Source organism: Eucalyptus grandis, chromosome 5 (assembly GCF_016545825.1).
Source record: "Eucalyptus grandis isolate ANBG69807.140 chromosome 5, ASM1654582v1, whole genome shotgun sequence".
Lineage (NCBI taxonomy): Eukaryota > Viridiplantae > Streptophyta > Magnoliopsida > Myrtales > Myrtaceae > Eucalyptus > Eucalyptus grandis.
In genome coordinates this window covers 57,656,749-57,681,859 of record NC_052616.1, presented here as the reverse complement: position 1 = coordinate 57,681,859, position 25,111 = coordinate 57,656,749, and the positions used below count along the sequence as shown (strand labels likewise).

Genomic DNA, 25,111 nt, shown 5'->3' with positions numbered 1-25,111 from the left:
CCACAAAAAATAGATTAGTGGCGACTTGCATGTTAAAAAACTTGAATCTAAGTCGTGAATTGGTATGGGCTTGGGAGAGCTCGAGTTAAGTCTAGGTTTAACAATCCATTAGTCAAAGTCTAGGTGGTTTACACACAAAAATTTAGTCTCGACAAACAGTACTTCATTTTCTTTTCTATTTTTTTTTCATTGATTGTGCTATTGCGACTTGGACATAGCTACTTTCTAACAATGAGCCTTGAGGCCAGTGGCCATTGCGGGGATGAGTATCATTTGAAATTCACATGTAACTGGTGTTGCGAGGGTCAGGGTACAAGAGTGAGCATGCCATCGTGATCTGTAGGGTCATAATCGGGGTTAATTGATCTGTCAAGACATGGCTTGCAAGCAATCTCGATGGTGATCACCAGCACCGCTTATGTGATTGCTATGAGCAGGTTTGCGACCATGGACATTCATTTTCATTTTTCATTTTTCTTTTGCTGCGATAAGAGAGATGGTGATGCCGAGTAAGACAAGAATAGTGACCCTGTCCAGAGAAAAAAACATGTAAATATTAAGAAAGATGTGCTCTAAGTGCATTGTGGAAATTAACTTATCTTAGTGCGTTTTAATCAACACTTAGGTCTTTCACCAAAAAAGAATCAATAAGATGTTAGATTCAAGATTCCATCCTAGAAATGAACTTTTACATGATGCTACTCCTTGGGACCTACATAATCATCTTCTTTACTGGCAACTTCTGCAAAATTCACGTTGAATATGATCAAAGAGTTCGTTAGAATGCAGAGTATTAAGCTATTTAAGAATGACAGACACCTTTTCACGGCCTTGATGAAAAGCTGGTAAAGCAAGATTTGCACCATATCTTTCTGTGAAGTTTCTCCAAATCTGCCATGGACTTCTGAGGTTTACTGTAATAAACGAGGAGCAAATTAACATGTTTGATAGAGTTGACCTGGCAGGGCTGGCGTTCCCCACGGCGCATGCCACTATGACGCCGTTTCTCATCGCCTGGAACGTGCCAAGGGCTAGAGAGTCCTCAGTGTAAGGGAGAGCCGGAGAGGCTTGCCGATGTCTAGGGAGATGCTCAGTACATCAACTCCATCACCAATGGTGTCATCTATAGCTGCTAAAATGTCCTCCTCAGAGCAAGTGGCTTCCATGGTCACGTCAGGGATCGCCCAACACACCTTGTTTATGGTCAGGTGGGCAAGCAGCGCTGCCTGGGGCGGTGCCCCAAGCAAGCCTGCCGAAGGCTGAGACGTCCAGAACCTTCCGGCCTCTGACTGTGGAGGCCGTGTGGGTCCCGTGCCATTACATGTCGCGAGGCGACCGGTAGTCTAAGGTGGTGTTGAGAGGAAAGGCATTTAGCCTACATGTGCATGGTTGATCTAGTATTGAAGTCGAAGCACTCAATGACTAATGAATTCTCCCGCAGCAAGTCTCACAGTATGTCAAGTCACTCATGCCTCAAGTAACATATTAGAGGATATGGTGACAACGAAATAGGACGAGAGCCCACACTCAACTCCTCTGGATATTCTCAGGAAAAGATTCTAATAAACCCGAGTACGAGAGATAAAGCAATGAAAAGATTTGGCAAGGAACCATATCAAACAGGACATTTGAAGAGAGATTTTGGACAGCTCACACTTTCAGAAACAAATCTTTGTTTTCTAAATTGGGAACAGCGAAGTATTATTTCAGTAGCGGTCGTGAAAGCAACAGATTCCTCAGCATAAATTGTCCGAGTAACCAGGTTTCTCGAGCCTACTTGTAAATTTTTATTAAGAAGCGACGGGACCAAACTCCGACTCTGCTTTGTGACCATCCGCGGGAATAGAAAGGAGAAGATGCTTCGGACAAGATCTACATGGCTTGCACTTGTACTTTACTGAAACCAAGCGCATGGAAAATGACATTTTAATAATGTGATCCAGCAGTAAATACCCCCGATCGCATGCAGCTAGCTTGTCCTAGAAACTCATAAATAATGTTTTAATGCATATTCTTATTGTATACAGATTATGTTATATTGTGGACATTTGAGTAGTACAAAGATATGCAGTACTTTAAGTGCAAACATGTCATGGTAATGAATATGGTGCTTTAAGTTTGTGAGCTATTTGATGTATTTTATGAACTCATTTGAAACAATTGAGAATCTGATTACTAAGAATTCCTAAGATTGTAGACCCCAAATGATATTTTCCCTAGCTAGGAGAGAATATTACTTCCTAATTCAATTAAAAAACAATTGCATAGTCCATATTGGCGCTTATGGAAAGAGCTATGAGGGTGAAGCACCAAAAGCTATAAACACAACTAAACTCCAACAAAAGCAGAAAAGCAGAGTTCGAACATTATCTGATAATAGCAAGTAGCAAGTGAAACTTTCTTCTTCATACCAACCCTCCGAAGAACATATGAAATTACAGTATGCTCAGTAGCTGAGCGATCCTTAGATCATCTGCTTTTGCAGGGGATGCATCTAAAATTGTGATTCATGAAGCAATTATATCACCTTCAATAACTAGCTCTCTCTCTCTCTCTCTATTTCTTTTGGAAATATTGGATGCTACTGGTGAGCATATAGGATTTTGGACATATCTCTCTTTTACCTGATATAAAGCCCAACGTCCAGGGGAAAAGATCAGAGTAAAATGCGGATAGTATTGCAATTCGTGAATCTCGGAAATCTGGGATGAGTGGTTTATAGAGAAATTCTATAGAAAACTGGATCCAAGGCCCTTTTCTCTCTCTTTGATGGTCTAAAGATGTTCTAGCTTGAACTCATTGCAATTTAGAGAGGCTCTCATATTGACATGGTCAAACTTGTACAAAACGTTTTTCTCCCACCAAAGTAAATTGGCAAGAATTTATATGTAAAAAGCAGCAGATAAGTTCAGAAACAGCACAAAAAGAATGACTAAACAACACCTTATAATTAGTGTCAAAATTATCTACAAGAATAATATAACTAAATCATGCTATATCGAGTCAATTGATTATTTATCATCACAACACGAAGGCAGGCGAAGTAATATCTATGTATCTATATTTTATGAACTCTAGTAAAATGGCTGAACCATAGACGACTAAACCAACTTAAGGTATGATAATTCGTGTAGGATATTACTTGCCAATCCATGTTATCATATAATCAACAACTGTGGACCTAACCTTGTAACGATTGTCTGCTAAAAGAAGATGAACCAAACTAACCATCCTTGCATGGGCATCCATAACGTTTCAAGAGCAGGAGTCAATGCCGACACCATGTAAAATTGGAGAAATATATATGAAGCTATGATATCCACCACAATGCTCATCCAAGATCAAGGTAAATTTTTGGACAAAGCCAAAACAAAATTTGAATCCCCCTACTGCCAAACATACAGTCACTATTATCTACATAAAACCAGCAAAAGAAACAACATTACATCTTGCGTATTCTCAAAACAATGTCAAAGATGTCAGCATCTTCCTATTAGGAGTAGTGCACATTAACAAGATCGTGCTGAAGGAAGGAAAATCAGTAAAGATAAATTGTAATATCAATGCCACTGTCAATCAGAGATTGAACTACTGCCCTGGTTTTACCTTCAAACTTGTCCCTCTCTCTTGGAGTATAGAAAGCTTGCACACATCAACTTCCCTCGCCTGGTCTGCCTAACCCAGCCTATGGCCAAACATTCTGGTATGTCCGATTGAGACTGAGCATAGCTCTGATATCCTAAGAATTGGTACCTGCAACAACGACCCGCTTGTACGTGACCTTGTGAGTGAGTGAAGTCGAGATGAGGCGCTTGGAGATGAAAACATTTAGTGTGAATGGCTCCATGTAGGCTTTGGTCCACTGCTCGAAGGACACATGCTTATTTGGATTCTTGGACTTCTTCCCCTTTTGGTCAGTGTATGGCCGCTGTTGTCGTCATCCAAGTAGTCCAACTCCAAAGAACAACTTGGTGTTAAACGATGCTGCCCAAAAGCCAACACTCATACCAATTCGATAAAGGATAGAGAGCCCCCACATTCCAACCATTATGCTACACCAGTACCATTATCAAGGAAATGACATACAGAGGACATTCCAAACTAGAAAAAGAATGAAATATTCAATGAAGCACCTGCCCATGTTAATACCACATGTCGGCACAAAGATGCCATCTCGAGAAGCATAAACACCATGATTAGAACACTATCAGTGAACACATTGCAAAAAGCTCCATTTAACATCTTTCTACAAGAGACACTTTCTAGCAAATGAAAGCAGCCACTTAGATCGTAGCCAGCATGACACCTGAAAGAAACAAACATTGTCTGTAAGACATGTCTAACTATTGACAATCCTCAAGATTAACCAGAGAGGTGGGTAAGAATACGTTCCCATATAACGAAACCTCACAATCTTCGAAGTTGCACTAACTAAGGTCATGCTAAGCATTTCATCGAACAACTAGAATGTATGGGTGAGTAAGTGCTCAACAGACCCTAATTGTCGAATTTTGTGATAATTCCTTTAAAACCTAGTGAAACTTTCTTTTCAGAAAGACTGACTTCATATGAGCCAATATAGAATTCGAAGAATGCAAATTTCTTCCTTATGACACCAGATTCAGGCAGACATGATTAGGCACATAGATTTACCTGTCTTGCTAAATTCAGAGTGCATCATTTTAAGCCAACAAGGTTCGGATGGTGGTATTAAGGTCGCCCTCCCAACGCCATTCATCATCCACGTAGGAGAGGAGTACTTTATCTAGGTTCGGTGTCCTCAAGGCACCCTTGCAGAATATATTCATCTTGGGGCACTTCATGACAACGAGACTCCCCAGTGATGGGAATCTGAAGGTGCAATTAGTGGTGGAGAAGCTCTCAAGGCTTGATAAACCATCAAGTGTCAACCATCGCAGCTTGGGGAAAGAGATCTCCTCCACTCCATTTCCATCATCTATCACCACGTCTTCCATCGCACCACAATTTATTAGGATTAGCTGAGTAAGGTGTACTAGACTTGTCACTGTTGAGCAAGTCCCCAAATGAACTAAACCAACGCAATCTTGTACTCCTAAACTCGTCAATCTCTGGAATGAAGTCGGGGATGGAAGTACGATCGATAAACTCGGGCACTCCACAACCCACAGAACTTCAATCTGTTTGAGAATTTCAGCCATCAAGGAGCCATCTTTCCAAACTTGCTTTAGGTTGCACAGCTTACACAGGTCTAGTCGCCTAAGATTTTGCAGTGCCTGGAGAGGTTTTTCCACATGAATTAGTTCTCCACAGGGAATCGCTTCCCCATGTCCAAACAAATCTTCTGGAAATATCTTCTCAAAGGAACTACATATCACAACAAGCTGTTCTAGATTGGGGAATCTGTGGAGAAGGAAGTTGGAAGGAAAAGCGACATTTTCATTATGGTAGCATGCCAAAGACACCTCTTTGAGATGGCGAAAGATGTAATGCTGTGGCATCATCATCATAACATCCTCCCTCGTCAATGTTGATCCCTCCAAGTGAGAAATGACCTGCAGGAGGGACTCCGTTTAATTAAGCCACCAAAAGTCCAATGACTAAAATGTCCTTCAGTTTAGGGAAATAAGGAGAAACACAACTTTTTGGAAGTAGACGAGCAAGAATCGATGGCCATTATACGAGGGATGATTGTTGTTAATGGTGTGCCCAATTTTTTTTTAAACTTTTTTTTTTTGATGTGGTGTGGCCAATTCAATCACAATATATTTCGTAAATTTAGATAAAGAAAATTATTAATCAATGATGCTTCAGCTATTTCAATTGTAACTAATTAAATTCAAATGGAAAAATTACATTTGCTTGTTTTAACAAATTAGGTTATTTTTATAGTTACTCTATATGTTTCAATAGTAAGATGTTGTATTAGTGTTGCACATTGTTTTCGAAGCTGCAATTCTCATATCTATTTTACTATAGATCATAAGTATCATATGGCTTCATTTTCGCGTAACTCTGAGAAGAATGCATTCAAACTCAACAAATGATTAGCACAAAAAAAAAAAAAAAAAAGAGAAGAAAAGAAAAATTGAAATGATTGGACACTGGTGAAAAAGCAACAAAACAAGATAGAGATGATAGTTCAAAATTTCGACGGAAAAAAGAGTAAATAATGAAGACAAGTTGTTCATTCTTACAAAAGCAAACTGAAACATCATATGAGCAATGAAACAAAAAAAAAAAGAGTACATAGCCCCAAATAAATGGATCTTTTTAGCATTCCATGTGGTTAAAAAGGAACTTAATTTCGTGTCGATATATCACCGATATACCACTCAAATTAAGTTTGGTAATTTTGATTAAATGTTTGTAACTTGAAAAGCGTTGGTAAGCCATAGAAATAAACGTTGGTAGGTTTTTAATGTAGTTGGTGATCTTGAAAATATAAATATATATTAGTACCTTTCAAGATCTAATAAAAAGTTGGTCAATGGTTAAAATCAATTGGTATCTTAATTTGATGATTGTTGGTACATCAATTAGATTTTCGTTTGTAATTTCAAAATAAAGTTAGTAATTTGAGAGGCATTGGCTTGTCACGAGAGTAAATATTGGTTGATTATTAAAGTAGTTTATAATTTTGAAAATGTCGGTACTATCCAACCTAACAAGATAATTTAAGGTGGCAAGTAACTAAATTAGTTTGTATTTTATAGAAAATGAATGTTTTGGAAAACATTTTCTTAAAAATAATTGCTTATGTCACTTGATAATAATTAATCAATGAAAATTCTTTTAATTGATTAATTATAATTTATATCTAAATATTTTTGTAGATTATAAAAATATTTTTCGTTCATTATTTTTATAAACAATACAAGCCATCATTTTTCAAAAAATATTTTGCATAAATTCCATTTTTTTCGTGAAACGAATGAAGTCTTAATGTGACTAATATTGGTACACCAATCAAATTTGATTTGGTAACTTCAAATAAGGTTAGTAATTTCAAATATGTTGGTAAGCCAGAATAAAAGTTGGTAAATTATTAAAGTAGTTGATGATTTGAAAGTAGAAAAAAAGTTTGTCCTTTTTTAAGCCTATTGATGAGTTACTAACATGTGATCAAATAAGAAAATTATCCATAGTGCTTAACAATTACCAATCATGTTCAAGATATTCGAGTATGGAAATTTGTTTAGTAGCTAAGCTAGCAATATTCCAAGTGAACATAATACCATTTTAAAAAAAAATGGTGGACAAGGTTGGTCAAATTAAATTAAATAGGTAAAATCTCAATCATAAGATATGAGTGGCTCATCATAAGCATGGCTATCTATGCAAGTCAATTTAATAAAAAGTGTTGTTCTTCGAAGTAAAAGCTGGGATCAATAGATTTATACACCAAAGAATATGAGCTGGAAATAATTAACTACAAATAATTTTTAAATTTTTAAGCAATTCACAGGTGTGGTTAGGCGAGCATCAACAAGCATGAAATGTTTGACAATGTCAATTTCCTAGAGAAAATAACAATGCACCAAGAGCTATGCACATAAACCAATGAAGACAATAGCAAAGAGTTAGAATCTTTGATAAGGGCAGTACCTTTTCAAAAAAAAAAGAGTGTAGATTGGTTCTTGCTGGTAGTTGTACCTTGGCAGCCTTGAAATTCACAAGCAAATAAGAACGACCTCATCTTGCCGCAATGTCTTACTTGCAATTGCTTCAAGAGTGGCCATGCTAGAGTATGACCATTCTGGCAGAAGCTCTCAAGTTTCGGCAACTCAAGTAATCTTAGGTCGGTTAATTGCGGAAAGAAGAGATCACTTGCACTCATCCCTACTCTGTCTTTCTCCGCAATAATTTCCTCCACCCCACAATCCATTACTAAAAGTTCTTTGAATTGTGTCATATTTTTTGCCATCGAGCTTGGAAATAAACTTTTGAGACTCTCACACTTGACAACCTCCATGCGTTGTAAGCGTCCAAAGGTAAGACCTCCTCGAGGAAGTCCATTCCACACGTGTTTCATTTTTGGGAGCCTTGTCAAAACTATTTCTCCCAATTGAAAAGAATCTGTAGAGCAAGCTTCGCTAAATTCAAACTCTTGGACTTGAAATGCTACTTCTAAGGATCCACAATCGATCACGTTATCTTCTCTAGGTTTTGAAATCTTGTGAGCATATTATAAGATGAAAATATGGATAAAAGTTTCTCACAATGCTCCACTACTAGTGATTTGAGTTTGCCAAAGGCATTTGAATCAAGATCATCAAGCCATATCTTCTCCATGTTATCCATGTGCAAAATCTTCATGAGCTCCATAGCAGGAAACTCAACCTGTTATTTTTAATTTAACTAATTAGAGCCAATTCTCTATTCCTTCAAAAAAAGAGAATACTTTGATTTCAAGAACAAAGAAAATTACATGATGGATATTATCAAAAAATAGAAAGAAAAGAATACTAGACATATGTTATTTCTTTTTAGCGGATGCCACCTCCTAAAATTCATTCGTCTATAATTTTAAAGTAGAAAGCATAAATTTTTCTAATATATATTAGAATCTTGGATTCTTGTTCCATATGTGTTCCAACTTGGGTAAGCCACTCAAGGTTAATCTAGTCAATTGCCATAGAATCTTGACATCCCCACTAGTTGTCAGTCCTTCAAGGTCAAATACTTCCCGTATTAACTGACATCTTTCAACCATTATAGCTTCCAAGTTCTGCAGCCTTATTAGCTACAAGGGGTGAATAACACCACATGATCTCATAACAATGCTATTAACTAGAAAGTATGCATACAAGTTGCATGTGAAATAATAGCAGAAGAAATAATCTCGCATAGTAGATCTAAAATAATGGAAGATAAAGCGAAGTAGTGATTTTGAATTTTCCCTTATCCTTCTATAAAATTATCTACTTTACACTTACTTATCATTTATCTATTATGTATTTGGACTTTATTATACATATATTATCGAGGATCAATTATTGAGGTTACTGAATTTACCCTCACATTTTGTGCAATCTGCCTAAATTTTAGAAATTCATGGCATAGGCTCAATTGATTTTTCGATGTGGTCTGATATAATATCTCAAATGACAGTATAAAAAAAAATCTTAATGATTCTCTCTTAAATAGTTATGAACTAAATTGATAAAATGAAAAATAAAAGTAAAGTATACTTTTAGTTGATTTGTAGGTGTAAATTGAGCCTGGCATTTTTTTCCGAACTGTTCCAAAAAAGAAAAAAAAAAGTATCTCTTATCGAGAGAGTAAAAGTAAAAAGTTGTTATAAATTTAATAGAGAAATACTAAAGTAGTCTTAAGATTTTAATGTCCCCATGCATAGCACTATAGGCGGAATAGATGCCGCATTGACGAAATGTTAGAAAAATGGTTCATCTCCATAAGACCCATTGGTGGCCATAACATCCATGAATTGGTCATAACAGCGCCGTATGGTCATCAAAGTCAATTTCAGCAAAGGATTTAGTTTTAAAATATGAGGACCCAAGATACGCTTCCTCATCATAAAAAAGTTAGTTTATGTAGAAAGTAGAAAGTTTTAGTCATGTAGCCAAGAAAAAGAATTGCTTCATTTGATGATGATTTCAGTCCAGCATCATGCTTTTGTGGTTTGGGTCACCTGATAAACATAATTTTAAAAAATAGGTAGTAATGGGGTTCCAATTTTTTATTTTATACTAACAGAATAGTAATAAAATTTGTTAATTCCAAACAATAGTGAACAAATTAATGCTAGATGTGTTTCTCGTTAATACTTTCAAGCAACATTTATTACAGAAAAAAGAAATTTAAACACGTGCTGCACATAAATTCTACCAGGAATATTATAAAAGTGTAAGAATGAAGATTTGTGGTAGATTTGATCACTACAAAAGGTCCATAGCTCACACAAATCAGAACAAAAAATTTAATTATTCCACTAACATCTCAGTTTACTAAGGGCAAAAAGCACATATTTGCCTATCGAACATTACATTTGAATTTTCATTCCGTTGTCACATAATAGTTCCATCAACTCACATATAAGACTATAGAAAATTTTATATGATGGAACTTTGTGTAGAACCACATTTCCACTGAGGTCCATTCACCTTCCCCAAATTTTTACAATTATTGGAAAGAAAAAACATCAACTTAATCGTCTCAATTACCCTAGCATTAATGTACTTAAGACGAAAATTGCAAAATAATTTTCTGTAATCAATTGATCTGGATGTCATTTCACACAGTCACTAAGTTACATCACATGCACCGAAATTTTTTTAAGTTCTGTTTTTTCGATTTACTCAAGCTGATATAATAGAATCCCACGATTTTCCATAATTACTAAATGAAGGTCATACAAATTATATAGGTCATAAATACTTTATTGAAGTTACGATTATATCCATAACTGTATGTGTATATACTTTACCATAAAGCAATGATAAACTTTTAGACTATTTGAAAAATCGATACATCTTATGTTGATTCTTTAATTATGTTGATAAGATAACACATATAGATGAAATTATCTAATATAGATGTTTTTATGCATTCACATCTCACGTAGCAATTACATTTTGAAAAATTAAATCATTATTTTGTCTTAATTAAAAAAAAATTATATGTGCCATTAGACTCCTCTATAATACCCACGCATAAAATTTCATTTCCTATACAATGCAAAACGTATCACATTAGTACTCACCCACATATCAAAAGCAAATTGAGATAACTCTAAAGTCAATATTTCAATGTGTTTATAAATCAAATTTTTAAGTATTCACATTTGATTAAAATCAACACTTTTTAACACAAAATACTAAGCGATCCAATTGTTGCTAAAAAGTTTTTTTTTTTTTCGTATAGTTAATAAATGCATGTTACTTTGTCAAATTACACGAAATGCCTTACATTGTACTCTTATTTTTCTTCGGTAAGGAACTCTTGTTTTAATTACCTATGATATCGGCTAAGATACTAATTTTCTTTAGTCTTGAGGATGAATTCATTGACTAATGAGTTTGCCTATTGGGTGTTTCTTCTTCCTCGCCTAATTTAAAATCTCTCTCTCTATCAATTTCCTTCGGATTTTATGATTCTAAACCAACCTTGCTATGCAATTTCATTCTATATTATCAGTTGTTAACATATATATCATACACCTAGTAAAAAGCTCCTCAAATTTTAGAATCAATGTCGGTGCGGTTGAGTTATTTACATATAATGCATGTAGTGAAAAAATATTGACTCGTGTGGAGCGACAATGCTAAGTTCCTTTAATTAGCATTTGATTAAGCGAGACTAGGTTTGACACGAAAGTTAAAAATATTATGTCAACTACTTGCAGTTTTAGTCATAATCAAGATATAAATGTGCATTAGAAGTATTAATCTTATATTTGAAATGCAGTCAAGAGTTTTAAATATTTTTGAAGAAGCATAATCAAGTTCTTTTAGTACACGATAACTTAGATTGCCTATGCAGCAACCTCAAATTGCATTTGTTTGTTTTAATTTATTACTTAATTACAACAATCGAAAGGTCCGGGACTTAGATTGCACTTTTTGATAAAGGTTTAAGAGTTCATTACACCAACTGAAAAATTTATGATTTGATTGTATTTCATAAATACGTTTTAGGACTTGTGGAACGATTTTTTCCATCTCAATATTTACAATTAACTTTAGGAATAGTGACAAAATGGCTCTTAAAACTTATTCCGATTTGGCATGTTTAAGAACTAAAACTTTTTTTATTAAATTTTCCTTTTTTTTTAATTGTAAAATGTGGTGTGAATGTTGTGATGCCAGTTTAAAAAGGCGACCAAAAATTTAAAAACTACATATAAGAAAACAAGGCAGGAGAGAGGGAGGGTTCGCACTAGTGAGGGCTGCAACCGTACCCAGGGTCATGGCTAGGGTGCTTGGTACCCTCGCTAGGTCACCAGCAGTTGCCAAACTTGGCTCCTCACCACCACGTGAGTGAGCACACTTGCCCTCACCCAAATTGCCAAGGGCGGTGATGCTTGCTCACGGTGAGTGCTAGCCCTTGTCGGCGGGAAGGGAAGCAGTAGTGGCACTCCAAATGCAACCCTTCCCCACTTGACCAGCGATCTCTTATAGGTCTTTCTTTTATTTCCAGTTTCATATTATTGCTGATTTTCTTTTTCATAATTTTTACTCTTTTTTTTAAAAAAAATTTCAATTTTCAATGTGGTAATGGTGAAACGGCTCCCTTTATGCTTGAGGAAGCTCCATCACCACGTCAAAGCCCATGCATGACTAAAAATATGATAAAAATGCAGAATTTCTTTACAAAAAAAGGAACAAACTTAACAAGTCTTGAAATGCATCAATTTTGCAAATTTTAAAACTTAAGTGCTGAACCAACACAAGTTTTAGAACTCGTAGCATCAAAGTAGACATCTTTGGCGTTGTCTAGCTTAGCCTCTCATTGATATTTGTGCTTCAGCTACAATTTAGTTTAACACTTGAAAATGAAAGAAAAAACGTATTAAGTTTTTGAAGTTTATGAAAAAGTTTTGATATACATTTCAACATTTTTATATTAAAGAAGTAGCTTTGAGATGTTTCTTATTTGAGGTCAAAGATTTGTAAATGAAAATGATAAGTTATCATAAGTGACCACTTATACTCTTAGCTCAAATCATCAAGACAACAAACTAGATATGCCATTAGAGAAGAACGAGTGCAAACCTTTTCGACGAGTAAAAGCGGTTGATATGTTGGACCGTTACCCTCTAAACTGGCATCTCCTAGAATCACTTTCACAGCTTTACAATCTTCAATGGTAAACTCTTTCAAAGAGGGCCACTCTGAAATATGCTTCCCTTGGCAAAAACTTCTAAGTTTTGGCATGTTGTGAAGATACAAAGTGACAAGTTGAGGAATTACAATTTTGTCAATTGCTTCTTCCGATTTCTGATCTTCTTTGGCGACAATGTACTCCATCTCTCCACAACCACTGAGACCGAGATATTGGAGTTGTCCTAGACTTTTTGCCATAAACACTGTAAAAAGGTTTCTCAGACGTGGGCACTCCTCAACTGTCAAGGACTTCATATAGTGAAGCAGCCTCTCTGACATGAATGAAGGAATCACATTCATTAGGTTGTGACATCTTTGCTTCACTGGAGGGTCTTTAGACACAAAAGGACTCCATAAGGATTTTACTGTTCCATAGTTCTTTTTGTTGAACTCCCTTGAAGTGTAGCTCTTCTAACTTTGGAAATGCAAGCTACAAATGTAAAGAGATAAACCGAAAATACCCAAAATAACTTAGAGACAAAGCATAAAAAAGCAAAGAAATATAACAAATCAGATAAACTAGGATATGATACCTTCTCATCAAATAGAGGATATAACCCATCACCAGCACAATTCTCTAAACTAAAACAAATCAAACTCTTAAGGTCACCAAGCTTGAGTTTGGCTAAATGACGAACTCAAATGTCTCTGCAGTTTTCCCTTTCCTTCTTCCATCACAATGATGCCTCGTAGATTATTGCAACAGAAATATCAAGCACTACAAGTTCATGAAGAGTTTTGGCTGTGGTACTTGAGAAGAGATATGACAAACTAGGACAACTTCTTACATTCAATTCCATCGGGCTAGGAAATGTCAAGGTTACTTCGCAGTCACCCTTCAAAATGTCTGTCAACCTTGGTAGATTCAACAGCTTCATTTTTTTTTTTAATGCGAGAGTTCCAATGGCTTTTGCCTTTCCACGAGCTGAGGCTTACCGGTTCAAATAATGCTTCCAAGGAGGGACATCCAACCACCTCAATTTTACTCAAGCTTTGCAACATGTCCATTGAATTTGATGGAAAAACATGTGACAAATTTTCACAAAGTTCAACGAGTGAGGAAGCAAGTTTGCGGAAGGACTGTCCGTGGAGTTGATTGTGCCATATCCTCTTTAGTTGGCACATGGACGAAAGATCCAATTCCTCCAAGCTTGGAAAAAGAACCTGTGTACAAACCTTGTATATGTTCAATAACTGAAATATTTGGTACATAATTTATTATGCTTAAAATTTAGGGGCATCTTTGGAAATGGACAACATCATGAGTTAGTTCTTGCACCGTGAATTGCTAAACTTTATCAGTTTATAAGAAATTGCTTCACTGACCAGAACTAGAAGAATGCTGAATAAAAAAAAACTATAGATGCTAACTTACCCTTTCAATGTCAATGTCAATGTCAGCAATGGGTTTAATTCTACCTATATTAGAACCTAAGATACCCCCTTTCTCGTCATAAAAAGATTAATTTATGTGGAGAGCTAGTCATGTAGCCAAGAAAAAGGAGTTACTTCATTTAATAAATGATTTTAGCCGAGCATTATGGTTTTGCAGTTTGGGTCACATTATAAACATAATTTTAAGATAATTTAAAAAAGGTTTCCCATATTTTTATTCCATACTAGCATAATAGTATCCAAGCAATAATGAACAAATGAATACTAGATGTATTTCTAACAAATGCTTTCATGAATATTTTATTACAAAAAAAAAAAAATTGAACATGTGCAGCGCACATTGATTTATTAGTAATATTAGAAAAGGGGTTAGAATATACTTTTGCAATAGATTTGATCACAACGGAAGGTCAATGTTACAATCTGGGGTAAGGAAAACAAATTGGCCTATTGAATATTATATTAGATTTTTCATTTCGTAGTCACATAATAGTCCATCAATTAACATATAAGAGCATAAAAAGATTTATATAATGGAAGTTTGTTTAGATCCACATTTCCACAAAAGGTAAAATTGAGGATAATTCTAAAATCAATACTTTAATGTGTTTATAATTTAAAATCTAAATTATCAAATTTGAGTAAACTTAATACATTTTAACACAAAACACTAAATGATACAAATTTTACTAATAAACTTCGTCGTTTGGTTGATAAATGCATATTACTTTGTTAAAACTATACAAAATCTCTTAATTTGAATTCATGTTAGACGTAGCTCTTCTAATTTGGAAAACACAACCTATAGAAGCATCACCTGGCTAAAGTCACAATGACTGGCATTGAAGCAAAGTGGATGATGTATCCAGAGCATCACAAAGAAGAAAGCAAATCACATGAGCAAAGATACAACTAAGATAAAGGAAAGAGGAAAACCTTCTTGTAAAATAAAGAATGTGAACTTTCATCAAAACTGGCAGATCCCTCATTTATCATCTCCACTCTTGGCATCTACGCACTTTAGATTGAAGAAAAATGCGGCTCTAAACAAATTGGCTATTGAATATTATATTTAGTTTTTCATTTCGGAGTCACATGATAATCCATCAATTAACATATAAGAGTCTCCACTTAATATGTAGTCCATGTAGTAGTTGACTATGGATAAGCAATAGAAACCCCTGTCTACTGTCCACTCCCTTATAAGAGAATTTCCTCCCTGTCCTTACGTCTTCCCCTTCATTCCTAAGTAGCTAACGAACAAGCGGCGGAATGTACAGAAAGCGCAAGGATCTTAGAGAAGACAGTGAGTGTGATCAAGATAGTTTAAAAAAGTGCTTTTATCATAGGATATAGCCAGCCGTGCCCTTTTAGTCTCTGTGCCCTTTACCAGAGGTTTAGTTGTCTTGTGCCAGTGCGTCAAGCTAAGGTTTCCAAGCAGAGGTAGGAAGGAGTGCCATATGTTTAATCGAAATAATCCGGTTCACCACCCGCGGAGAAGGTCTTCTGTCTGTTTGATACTATTAGTCACTGGTGACTTGAACTTGAGGATCACAACTATATGCTTATCTGGTGGATGCGCGTCTTGGGCTAACTAGAAATATCGTAAGAGAATAAAAGGAATCTCCCCTACGGATATTACTCTTAAAAAAGGTCATTATATTACGGAAGTTTGTTTAGAGCCACATTTCCACAAAAGATAAAATTGAGGATAATTCTAAAATCAAACTTTAATGTGTTTATAATTTAAAATCTAAATAATCAAATTTGAGTAAACTTAATACCTTTTAACACAAAACACTAAACGATACAAATGTTACTAACAAATTTCGTCGTTTGGTTGATAAATGCATATTACTTTGTTAAAACTATACAAAATCTCTTGATTGAATTCATGTTAGACGTAGCTCTTCTAATTTGGGAATACAACCTACAGAGGCATCACCTAGCTAAAGTCACAATGATTGGCATTGAAGCAAAGTTGCTTATTTATCTAGAGCAACACAAAGAAGAAAGCAAATCACATGAATGATGATACAGCTGAGATAAAGGAAAGAGGAAAACCTTCTCGTCAAATAAAGAATGTGGACTTTCATCAGAACCGGCAGTTCCCTCATTTGTCGTCTCCACTCTTGGCATTGGCAGCCTTAGTATGAATGCCTTGAGTTTAGTGCACTCCATAATTGAGAGATTTGTGAGGGAGGGAAACTCAAATGCACAACTTCCTGAGCTGAAACTAATCAAGCTCTCAAGGGAACAAAGCTCCAATGTATGTAAATGAGAAAACTTCACTGCCTTTAACTTTCGCTCTTCACTTTCTTCCATGGCAACTACTTCCTGCATTTTATTGCAATCAGAAACATCTACCATCTCAAGTTTAAAAAGAGTCCTGGATGTATCATATGTGAAGAGATATCTCAAACTGTGGCAATTGCGCAAGTTAACGGTAGTCAGACTAGGAAGACTCAACGTTGCTTGGGAGCTACTTGTCACTAAAGCATCCAGCCTCGGCAGGTCCCACAACTTCACTTCGTTTAAGTCTAAGAAGACCAAACTTTTTGGCCTTTTCTTAGTATTGACAGCAACATGTTCTATTAATGATTCCAAAGAGGTACAATTCACCACCTTAATCAATTTTAGGCTCTGAACACCTCTACTATATTTGATGGAAAAATATGAGACAAATTTTCACAATCTTGGATTGTGATGGATGCTAGTTTGCGGAATGATTCTTCAGAAAGTTCATTGTGCCATATCTTCGTCAACCCACACGACACAACGGTCAACTCCTCCAAGCTCGGAAAAAGAATCTGTATGAAACGACCATATGTTAGTTTCTTGACCAAGAACGCCTAAAAGTCCTAATTTGGACGAAGTTGGTTTCCATGATAAGTTGCTCGATAATATATTGTCAAGAATGAAGTTGGTTACTTGAGATTACCATCGTCATAGAAAAACAACAAATGCATGCAGTAGCAAGAGGCTTTAAGGAACATGCAGATAGAGTTTTCAACTACTTCATCGGCAATTAGACTACAGTTACCAAGAACAATTTCTATGATAAACATATAATAGAAAATTCCAGAGATATTTACGCACATTTTGATCAAAGAGTATAGGCAAGGACAAGCTAGAGTTGACACCACCAAATGCTTGTTGTAAACCTGCGTTAGTTGTTATCGTCTGTTGCTTTCCTTCGAATGAAGAGAATGCCATCATTTTGGGGCATCCAAATATCCTCAATCTTGTTAAGGTTGGATAGTGAATACAGTGTGTTCCATGAGAGAATGTTCTAAGATTTGGCAATTCCTCAAGACATAAGGAGGATAATAGAGGGAACTCTAAAGTGTGCATAGATGCAGCTTTCTTTGATTCTTCTTCTTGCACATCCATAATTTCCTCCAACAGTTTACATCTCGCTACTTTTATTTCTTTTATCTGTTGGAGTGCTTTAGCCATGGAAGAAGAAAAAATAAACCTCAAGTTCTCACAACCTTGCACCTTTAGTACCCTTAAGTTTGGGAAACACAATGCTATTCTTGGATTCTTGTTCCATATGTGTTCCAACCTTGGTAAGTCATTCAAGGTTAATTTTGTCAATCGTGATAGAATCTTGACATTCTCAGTGGCTGTCAATCCTTCAAGGTCGAATACTTTTTGTATAAACTGACATTTTTTAATGGCGATGGCTTCCAAATTCTGTAGCTTTAATACCAAATTGGATGGGAAGATGCTCATGAGGAACGCACAATCCTTTACCTTCAAAAGTTTTAGGGTGCTGACATCCGAAGGAAATTGAGAGTTCCATATCTCTTTCATTTTGGGAAGTTCAAACAGTGTCAAAGATTCCAACCGGGGCAATGAGACCTTAAAAAGGAGAATCACGTTATGAAGCATATGCATCGGTTTTTCTTTAATAGCAAGGAGTGAATAACACCACATAATCTCACAATGGTTATAACTAAAAGCCATGAACAGGCGCTGTCTGTGAAATATTAATAAAGGAAATAATCTCACATAATAGATTTGAAGATGACGGAAACAAAGGCCGAGTAGTGATTTTTGAATTTTACCTTTTACTTCTTTAAATTTTATGAACTTTTACACTTGACTTATCATTTACCTTATTATCTACTGGGGCTCTATTATATATATGACAAGAGGAGGAAGTTATAATCTCTGAGTTATTGAGGTTATTGAATTTACGCTCACATTTTGTGCTTTCTAAATTTTACAAATTAATGGCATAGACTCAATTAATTTTTGCTAGTAATTAATTGTGGTCTTATATAATATTTCAAATGACTATGTAAAAAAAATCTCAATTATTTACACCAAAAGGTCATGACCTAACAACATATTAAGTTAAAGAAAGACATAGAACAACATTAAACATGATAGCGAACATTATTTAAAGGGCTAGTAATTGATAAACCGATTAAAATTATACTTTTCATTTATTAGAATGTGTCATTTAAGTCTGGCATTTTTCTTCAAAGTATTCCAAAAAATAAAAAGCATGCCTTATTACAAGATTGAAAGTAAAAAGTAATTATAAATTTATGAAGTGGTCAGAAAAATTTGTTGTCCCCGTGCATAACATGAGCTAAAATTCTAGTATACCTGTAATGCGGAATGGATGACTTATCGAACCAAAGTCAAAAAGGGGTTCATCAATTTAGAATCCATGGTTGGCCATAAGATCCATGAATTGGTCGCAGCAGCACCGCATGGGCCTCAAAGTAAATTTCAGCAATGGGTTTTATTCTACCTATATAAGAACCTATGATACCCTTTCTCATCATAAAAAGATAATTTATGTGGAGAGTTATTTATGTAACCAAGAAAAATAGTTACTTAATTTAATAAATGATTTTAGTCGAGCATCATGCTTTTGCAGTTTGGGTCACTCTATAAACATAATTTTAAGATAATTCAAAAAAAGATTCCCATATTTTCATTCTATACTAACAGGATAGTTACAGAAACTGTTAAATCCAAGCAATAGTGAACAAATGAATGATCGACGTATTCCTAATAAATACTTTCACGAATATTTTATTACCAAAAAAAAAAGAAATTTAAACATGTGCAGCGCACAAAAATGCTACTAGGAATATTAGAAAAGTGGTTATAATGTAGATTTGTGGGAGATTTAATCACCACAGAGGGTCTATATTACAACCAGGGGTAAGGAAAACAAATTGACCTATTGAATATTAACAATTAAATTCACCTATTGATTTTTTTTTTTTTTTTTTTAGTTCTTTCCTTCACTTTAATCAATCGGATATAACGGAATTCTACATATGTCCATTGATTTTTAAATAAAGGTCACAAAAATTATATAGACCGTATATACTACCTTCAACTTATGAATATATTAATAGATGTTTGTGTATACATATACGATTTTACCATTAGACAATGATGAACTTCTAGATTATTTAAAAAAATCTATGCACCGTCCGGTGCTTCTTTAACTACGTTGATAATATAACACAAATAAATTGAGATGTAATTAACTAATGATAAATGTTTTTATATATTCAGATACCACATAGCAATTCCATTTTGCAAAATTAAATTACTGTTTGTCCTACTTGTTCTGGAAAATAAAATCTCAAAAACACATTATTTTTCCAATTTTCTATGTCCTATTATACCCTCGCATATCCATGCCCAAAATCTCAAAAACAAATTATATACCTGTTGCCCGTTGAAGAAATCGATCGAATGGTCTGCGAATTTACAGAAGCTCATCATCTCTGGCAACTTTCGTAATGTCAACCTACGCAAATTGCATAATTCCACTTTGGTATCATCATATATTTCACCTCCATCTTCATCCACCTCAGCATGTGCAACAATTTGCTGCATCAAGTGGCAACTGCTTATTTCAATCTCTTCAAGCGGCAATATTGTTCTCTTAATAGACAAAGGAAACAAATGTTTGATTTCACCACAGTTATCTACTTTCAAAATCTTTAATTTGCTGAAAGATTCTAGGGCAAGACAACCGTGACAAATCTTTTTCAAGTTGTTCAGATTCTCAAGGAACAAAGATTCCAATTCAGTAAATGTAGTGCGCTTGACATTTCCAATGGAACAAACGACATTCTGAAATGAGGGGCTATTTTGTATGTGAAGATGCTTCAATTCTGGAAATTCTTCGATGCACAAATCGTGAATGCTATCGACGCCATGTTGCAATCCATCCAAGTGAAGATCTTGCGTTTTCTGCAAGCAGTTCAACATCCATTCTTCAATAAGAAGATTGCTTGAATCCAGCTTGAGCTTTAAAGTTCTGGATTCTTTATATTCGCCCGACCAATCCCAAACGTCCCCAATATGGATTTTATGTTTGTTTAGTTTTCCAAATGGCAGGTCTCTTGAGAGATTGGTATAATGAGGAATGGCAATGGACAGAGTGCTCAATTTTGTCATCTTCTTCAACTCAGCTAGGCTGGCGTTGCTTCGCAGTGCTTCCTCCTCGGCCTCCCATCGATCAAAACCATCTTCCATATACAATTCTTCCAAATTAACCAAGCTTCCTAGCACGTCACATTCAATAACTTCGAGGTTGGCGCACGATGTCAAGTTCAACAATCTTAATTTTGTTAGGTTACCTATTTCTTTGGGCAGCAAAGCAATTGTAGATCCCTGTAGAGTTAGGAATTGCAATCCTTTTAGCTTTCCAAGAACAATCACATCCTCCAGTTGGCAATCATAAAGACACAGCGACTTGAGGTTTTCAAGGCACTCAATCGACGAAGGTAGAGAGGTGAAAAACAAGCCAGTAAAATCCAAGACTTGGAGCTTTGTCATAAATTCAAAAAATAACTCGGGAACTTTGAGAGATGGATTGTGTTCACCTAATAGGAGCATCCTCAAGTTGGGGCAGTCCAATTTTTCAGGAAGCTCATCAATGTCAACAAAAAGGATGAATATCACGGTGCATTTTCTGAGCTTATCGTTTGACCATTCTTTAAACCCAAAATCCTTCCTCCCAACCAAGGCATTCCATGCTGTGGAAGAAATAGAAATGGCCACGTCAACAAATATGTCATGCATTCTGAACCATTTCATGTCATCAGTATCTAGTAACAAAGAAGAGCCCTGCAAGCTATGTAGATCCACAATCAACCTATCTCTGGCCTCTTCGATGGTGTTGCTGAATTTTTCATATAAACCCAAACCCATGCAATAGACAAGGGAATCCATCAAGAAAATCCTCCCAGAGACTAGAGCACAGATCAAGAACAATGATTTGATCCTCTCATCTTTTAAGTTATTGTAGGTCAGTTCCACGGGAAATTCCACATCCGACGGATCTACATTGGTCGAAGCAGTCCTCCATGCAGCCAAATCTCCGTGCCTCAACCTTTTGCCATTGAAACAATCAAAAGTGGCAAGCCTCCACAATTCTCGACCACTCCAATTACCAAATTCGATAATTTAGGATCGTTAACTCTGTCCCCCACTGTCCTTTCAAAAAGTCTTCGTGCTTCTCCATGCTCTAACTCATTGAGTCGGAATACTTGATCGGAGCACATGTCATTGCGCAAAACATCTCGGTGTCTAGATGTTATCGATAGCTTGCAGCCTCTTACTTTATTATCATATCCACAAGGGATTCCAACATCCTTTAATTCTAACTTCTTCCACAAATTATCTAAAATTATGAGAATTTTTTTCTTAGGAAATTTTTTCTCAAATTCACTATTCTCAAGATGATTCTTTTCGCTGTTTTCAAGATTATTTCTTTCAGGATTAAGATCACACTTTAACCTCTCACACAAAAGATTTGCTCTCCCATGAGTAGTTTCCACATTCATTAGCTTTAGGCCTAGCTTTTCAGCAATTTCTCCCTGGATTACTTTTAGATCTGGATTACGTGATACATTTGCCATGACAACCACATCGAACAACTGCTCCTTCCTAACTCGACTTTCAATGTCCTTTAAAAGCTTGGACTTGCCAACGCCACCTGGTCCGTACACCCCAATCACAAAGAGCTTGTCATCAGCTATGGCCTTCATTACATCCTCTATGATTGAAGCCCTCGACACCAAGACATCTTCTTCCTCATCAACAATTCCTGCATAGGAAGTGGTAGCAGTGACAATTCCCATTGGAGTATTCTCATAGTAGACGTTTTGGAATATACTATTCGCCCTTTCATCAAGGAGTCCCTGAATGACTTGAGTCATCTTCTTCAACTTCCTACCAATTGGATGGCGCACCACGGGGTTGGGAAGTTGCCCACACAAGCAAGCACTTCTTGCACTTTCTCCATGTATTAACAGGTTTCGTGCTTCCTCGGCCTTATTATCGACGCTCTTCAACCAATCCTTAATATCGGTGTGTATAGATTTTCCGTTATATATAGCTTCATCAATGGAGTGTTGCACCCTCTCCCTCGCAGTGTCCAAGTTCTTGACTCCCTTTTCAAGATCTTGGACGTAGCTTTTGTAGCACAGCACGTATCCAAATTGGCGTCCAATGGGAGCAAATAGGCACTCACCAAGTTTTGACACGAGATTCGATGCAACGGAGGTAGCAAATGCCTCGGCCATAATTACTTCTTTAATGTCTAGAAATTTCGGTCTCCCTTCTTTCCTTCCTCCTGTAGTTGCCTCCTTTTGTTAATTTCTTAAACAAATCTGTGCGAAGAAAACTGATCAAAGAACATAAGTAGTAACTGCGATGTATGAAAAGAAAGGAAAAGCAAAGTGATAAACAATGTGAACAACGAAAATAAAACCAAAGGAGAGAGAGAGAGAGAGAGAGAGAGAGAGGCACCAACACCACTTATGAGATCGCTATGAGCTGGTTTGTGATTGCAACCATTCTATTTCTTTTATGCCTTATTCTTTTATGTTCTTGTCTTTTAGACCAAAACGTGACCAAATTAATGACCCAAATTAGATCATAATAATACACTTAACACGCAAAACCCATTGATAGATTACTTGATGAGCTCATCTATCATGAGTTCCCAATTGACGTAATATCAATAAAGTACATGACATGTGGTGACAATTGATTGACTCAAAGCACGCACGGAGGTTAAAGATTGATTTACGGGATTCATCAACCGACACTAACTGTCGCTAACCAATTGGGAGCACGCAAATCATTCCTACAGTAGCACGCCAGTTAACAACATGCTATCGCAACTTGGAGATGGCAAGTTAAAGACAAAGAGAGGTGGGGTCCATGGACCTGGTGGATTGAAGTCAGTTGAAAAGTTATCATATAACTGGTGGGTTGCCTAATTGGTGTAGTTCCTACAGTATTTTACGGACCCTGAACTTTTATCATTGTTCTCGTCCTGAAAAAGACATCGATCAGTTCGAACTTTTAAAGACGGGCTAATCCACATGAATGAATTTAAAACACCAGATTTATGTACATTGGGAAATATCAAATACTTTTGGAAAGCGTTTTTGTGGGAAGAACGATAGGAAAATTCGTGTTTGTGGTTCCCAAAGGTTGAACAAATCCATAACGAAATCCACTGAGGTCAAACATGGATAAAATCCTTAATTTCTCAAAACACTTTTAAAGGTTGGAGAAACGTTTCATCCAGACAGCAGTTATGAAGCATAAGCAAGTGAAAAAAATCTCAATATATTTGCAATTGAAACTCGTAGGAGGGCAAATTGGATAGCATAAGGAAACTTTCAAAACAATTATTGCTATGGTCAAGCTTCAGCAATTGATAGCAATATGGTCTCAAAAAATACATCACTAACCTCACTAATGGATCGAGTCAGATGCGACTAAAAATTCTGATGATTGGCAAAAGTAGAATTGTTTACATTTGCCAAAGATGCACTAACTAAGTGCAATTTACGTTTTAAATGTTGGGAAAATATGGCTTCGAAATGGGTTGAACAATAAAATCGGATCGAGTAAACAACTCGGACTTTAAGGCGTGATATCACTTTCTTTAAGGATCGAGTAAAACAACTCGGACTTTAAGGCGTGATATCACTTTCTTTAAGGATCTATTTGCCCCATAACGTTGCTAATGGTCACCGTTGCTAATGGTCACCGAAACAACTCGAACTTTAAGACGTGATATCACTTTCTTTAAGGATCTATTTGCCTTGCCCCATAACGTTGCTAATGGTCACCGGCAAAAATCCTCAAGGATACAACAAAGTGCGCCAAATAATCGCGCCCACCTGCACGCGGGTATGGTGGGGTCTAGCCCCACCTAATCACTCCTTTAACTATAAAAAGGAAATCCCACATTTTTAAACTGACCCACCTTCTCCCACATTTTCTATGTGGGACAAAGTAAAAAGCACTCATTTTGTTTTAACAAACAAAATTCCAGCATTAAACACGTTCCTTATAATGCACTTGTTGTAATTATTGTTATAATTATGGTTAATGGATCAACGGAAGCCAATAAATTAAGATACGTTTTTTTCTGTTCACGTATCTCTTTTTGGATTCATGAATTTCCTATACTTTTATATTCACATATCTATTGAATTCATGAATTTCCTAAATTCATGTATCGTTTAGTTCATGTATTTATTGAGCTCATGAATCTCTTGAATTCACGTATCTTTGGATACATGAATCTCTTGGATTCACGTATTTCTTTATTCATGAATCTCGTGGATACACGCGTCTATTTAATTCATGTATCTCTGTAGTACATGAACTAAAAAGCTCTATAAATAGATATGAGCATAGAGCTTCATATAGTTTTTTGATTTTCCCGATTCGATTCCAAAAAGAGCTTTGATGTCCTTTCTACTCTTATGTTTTTCTGAGTGTCTTGGTTCAATTGAACGGTTCGACGAGTCCCGTTTGCATAGTGCTAATCCAAACAGGTTCGAGGTGTTGTATCTTGGGAGGCA

At 35.9% G+C, this 25,111-nt stretch overlaps 1 long non-coding RNA gene across 1 annotated transcript; it reads right to left on the bottom strand.

The window, feature by feature from the left end:
- Positions 1 to 13,889: 13,889 nt before the first annotated feature.
- Positions 13,890 to 17,834, bottom strand: LOC104428102. Its single transcript, XR_005551070.1, has 3 exons — positions 17,325 to 17,834; positions 16,290 to 17,035; positions 13,890 to 13,994 (listed from the first exon to the last, which is right to left on the bottom strand). It is a non-coding gene; the product is annotated as an uncharacterized LOC104428102 (long non-coding RNA).
- Positions 17,835 to 25,111: the final 7,277 nt, after the last annotated feature.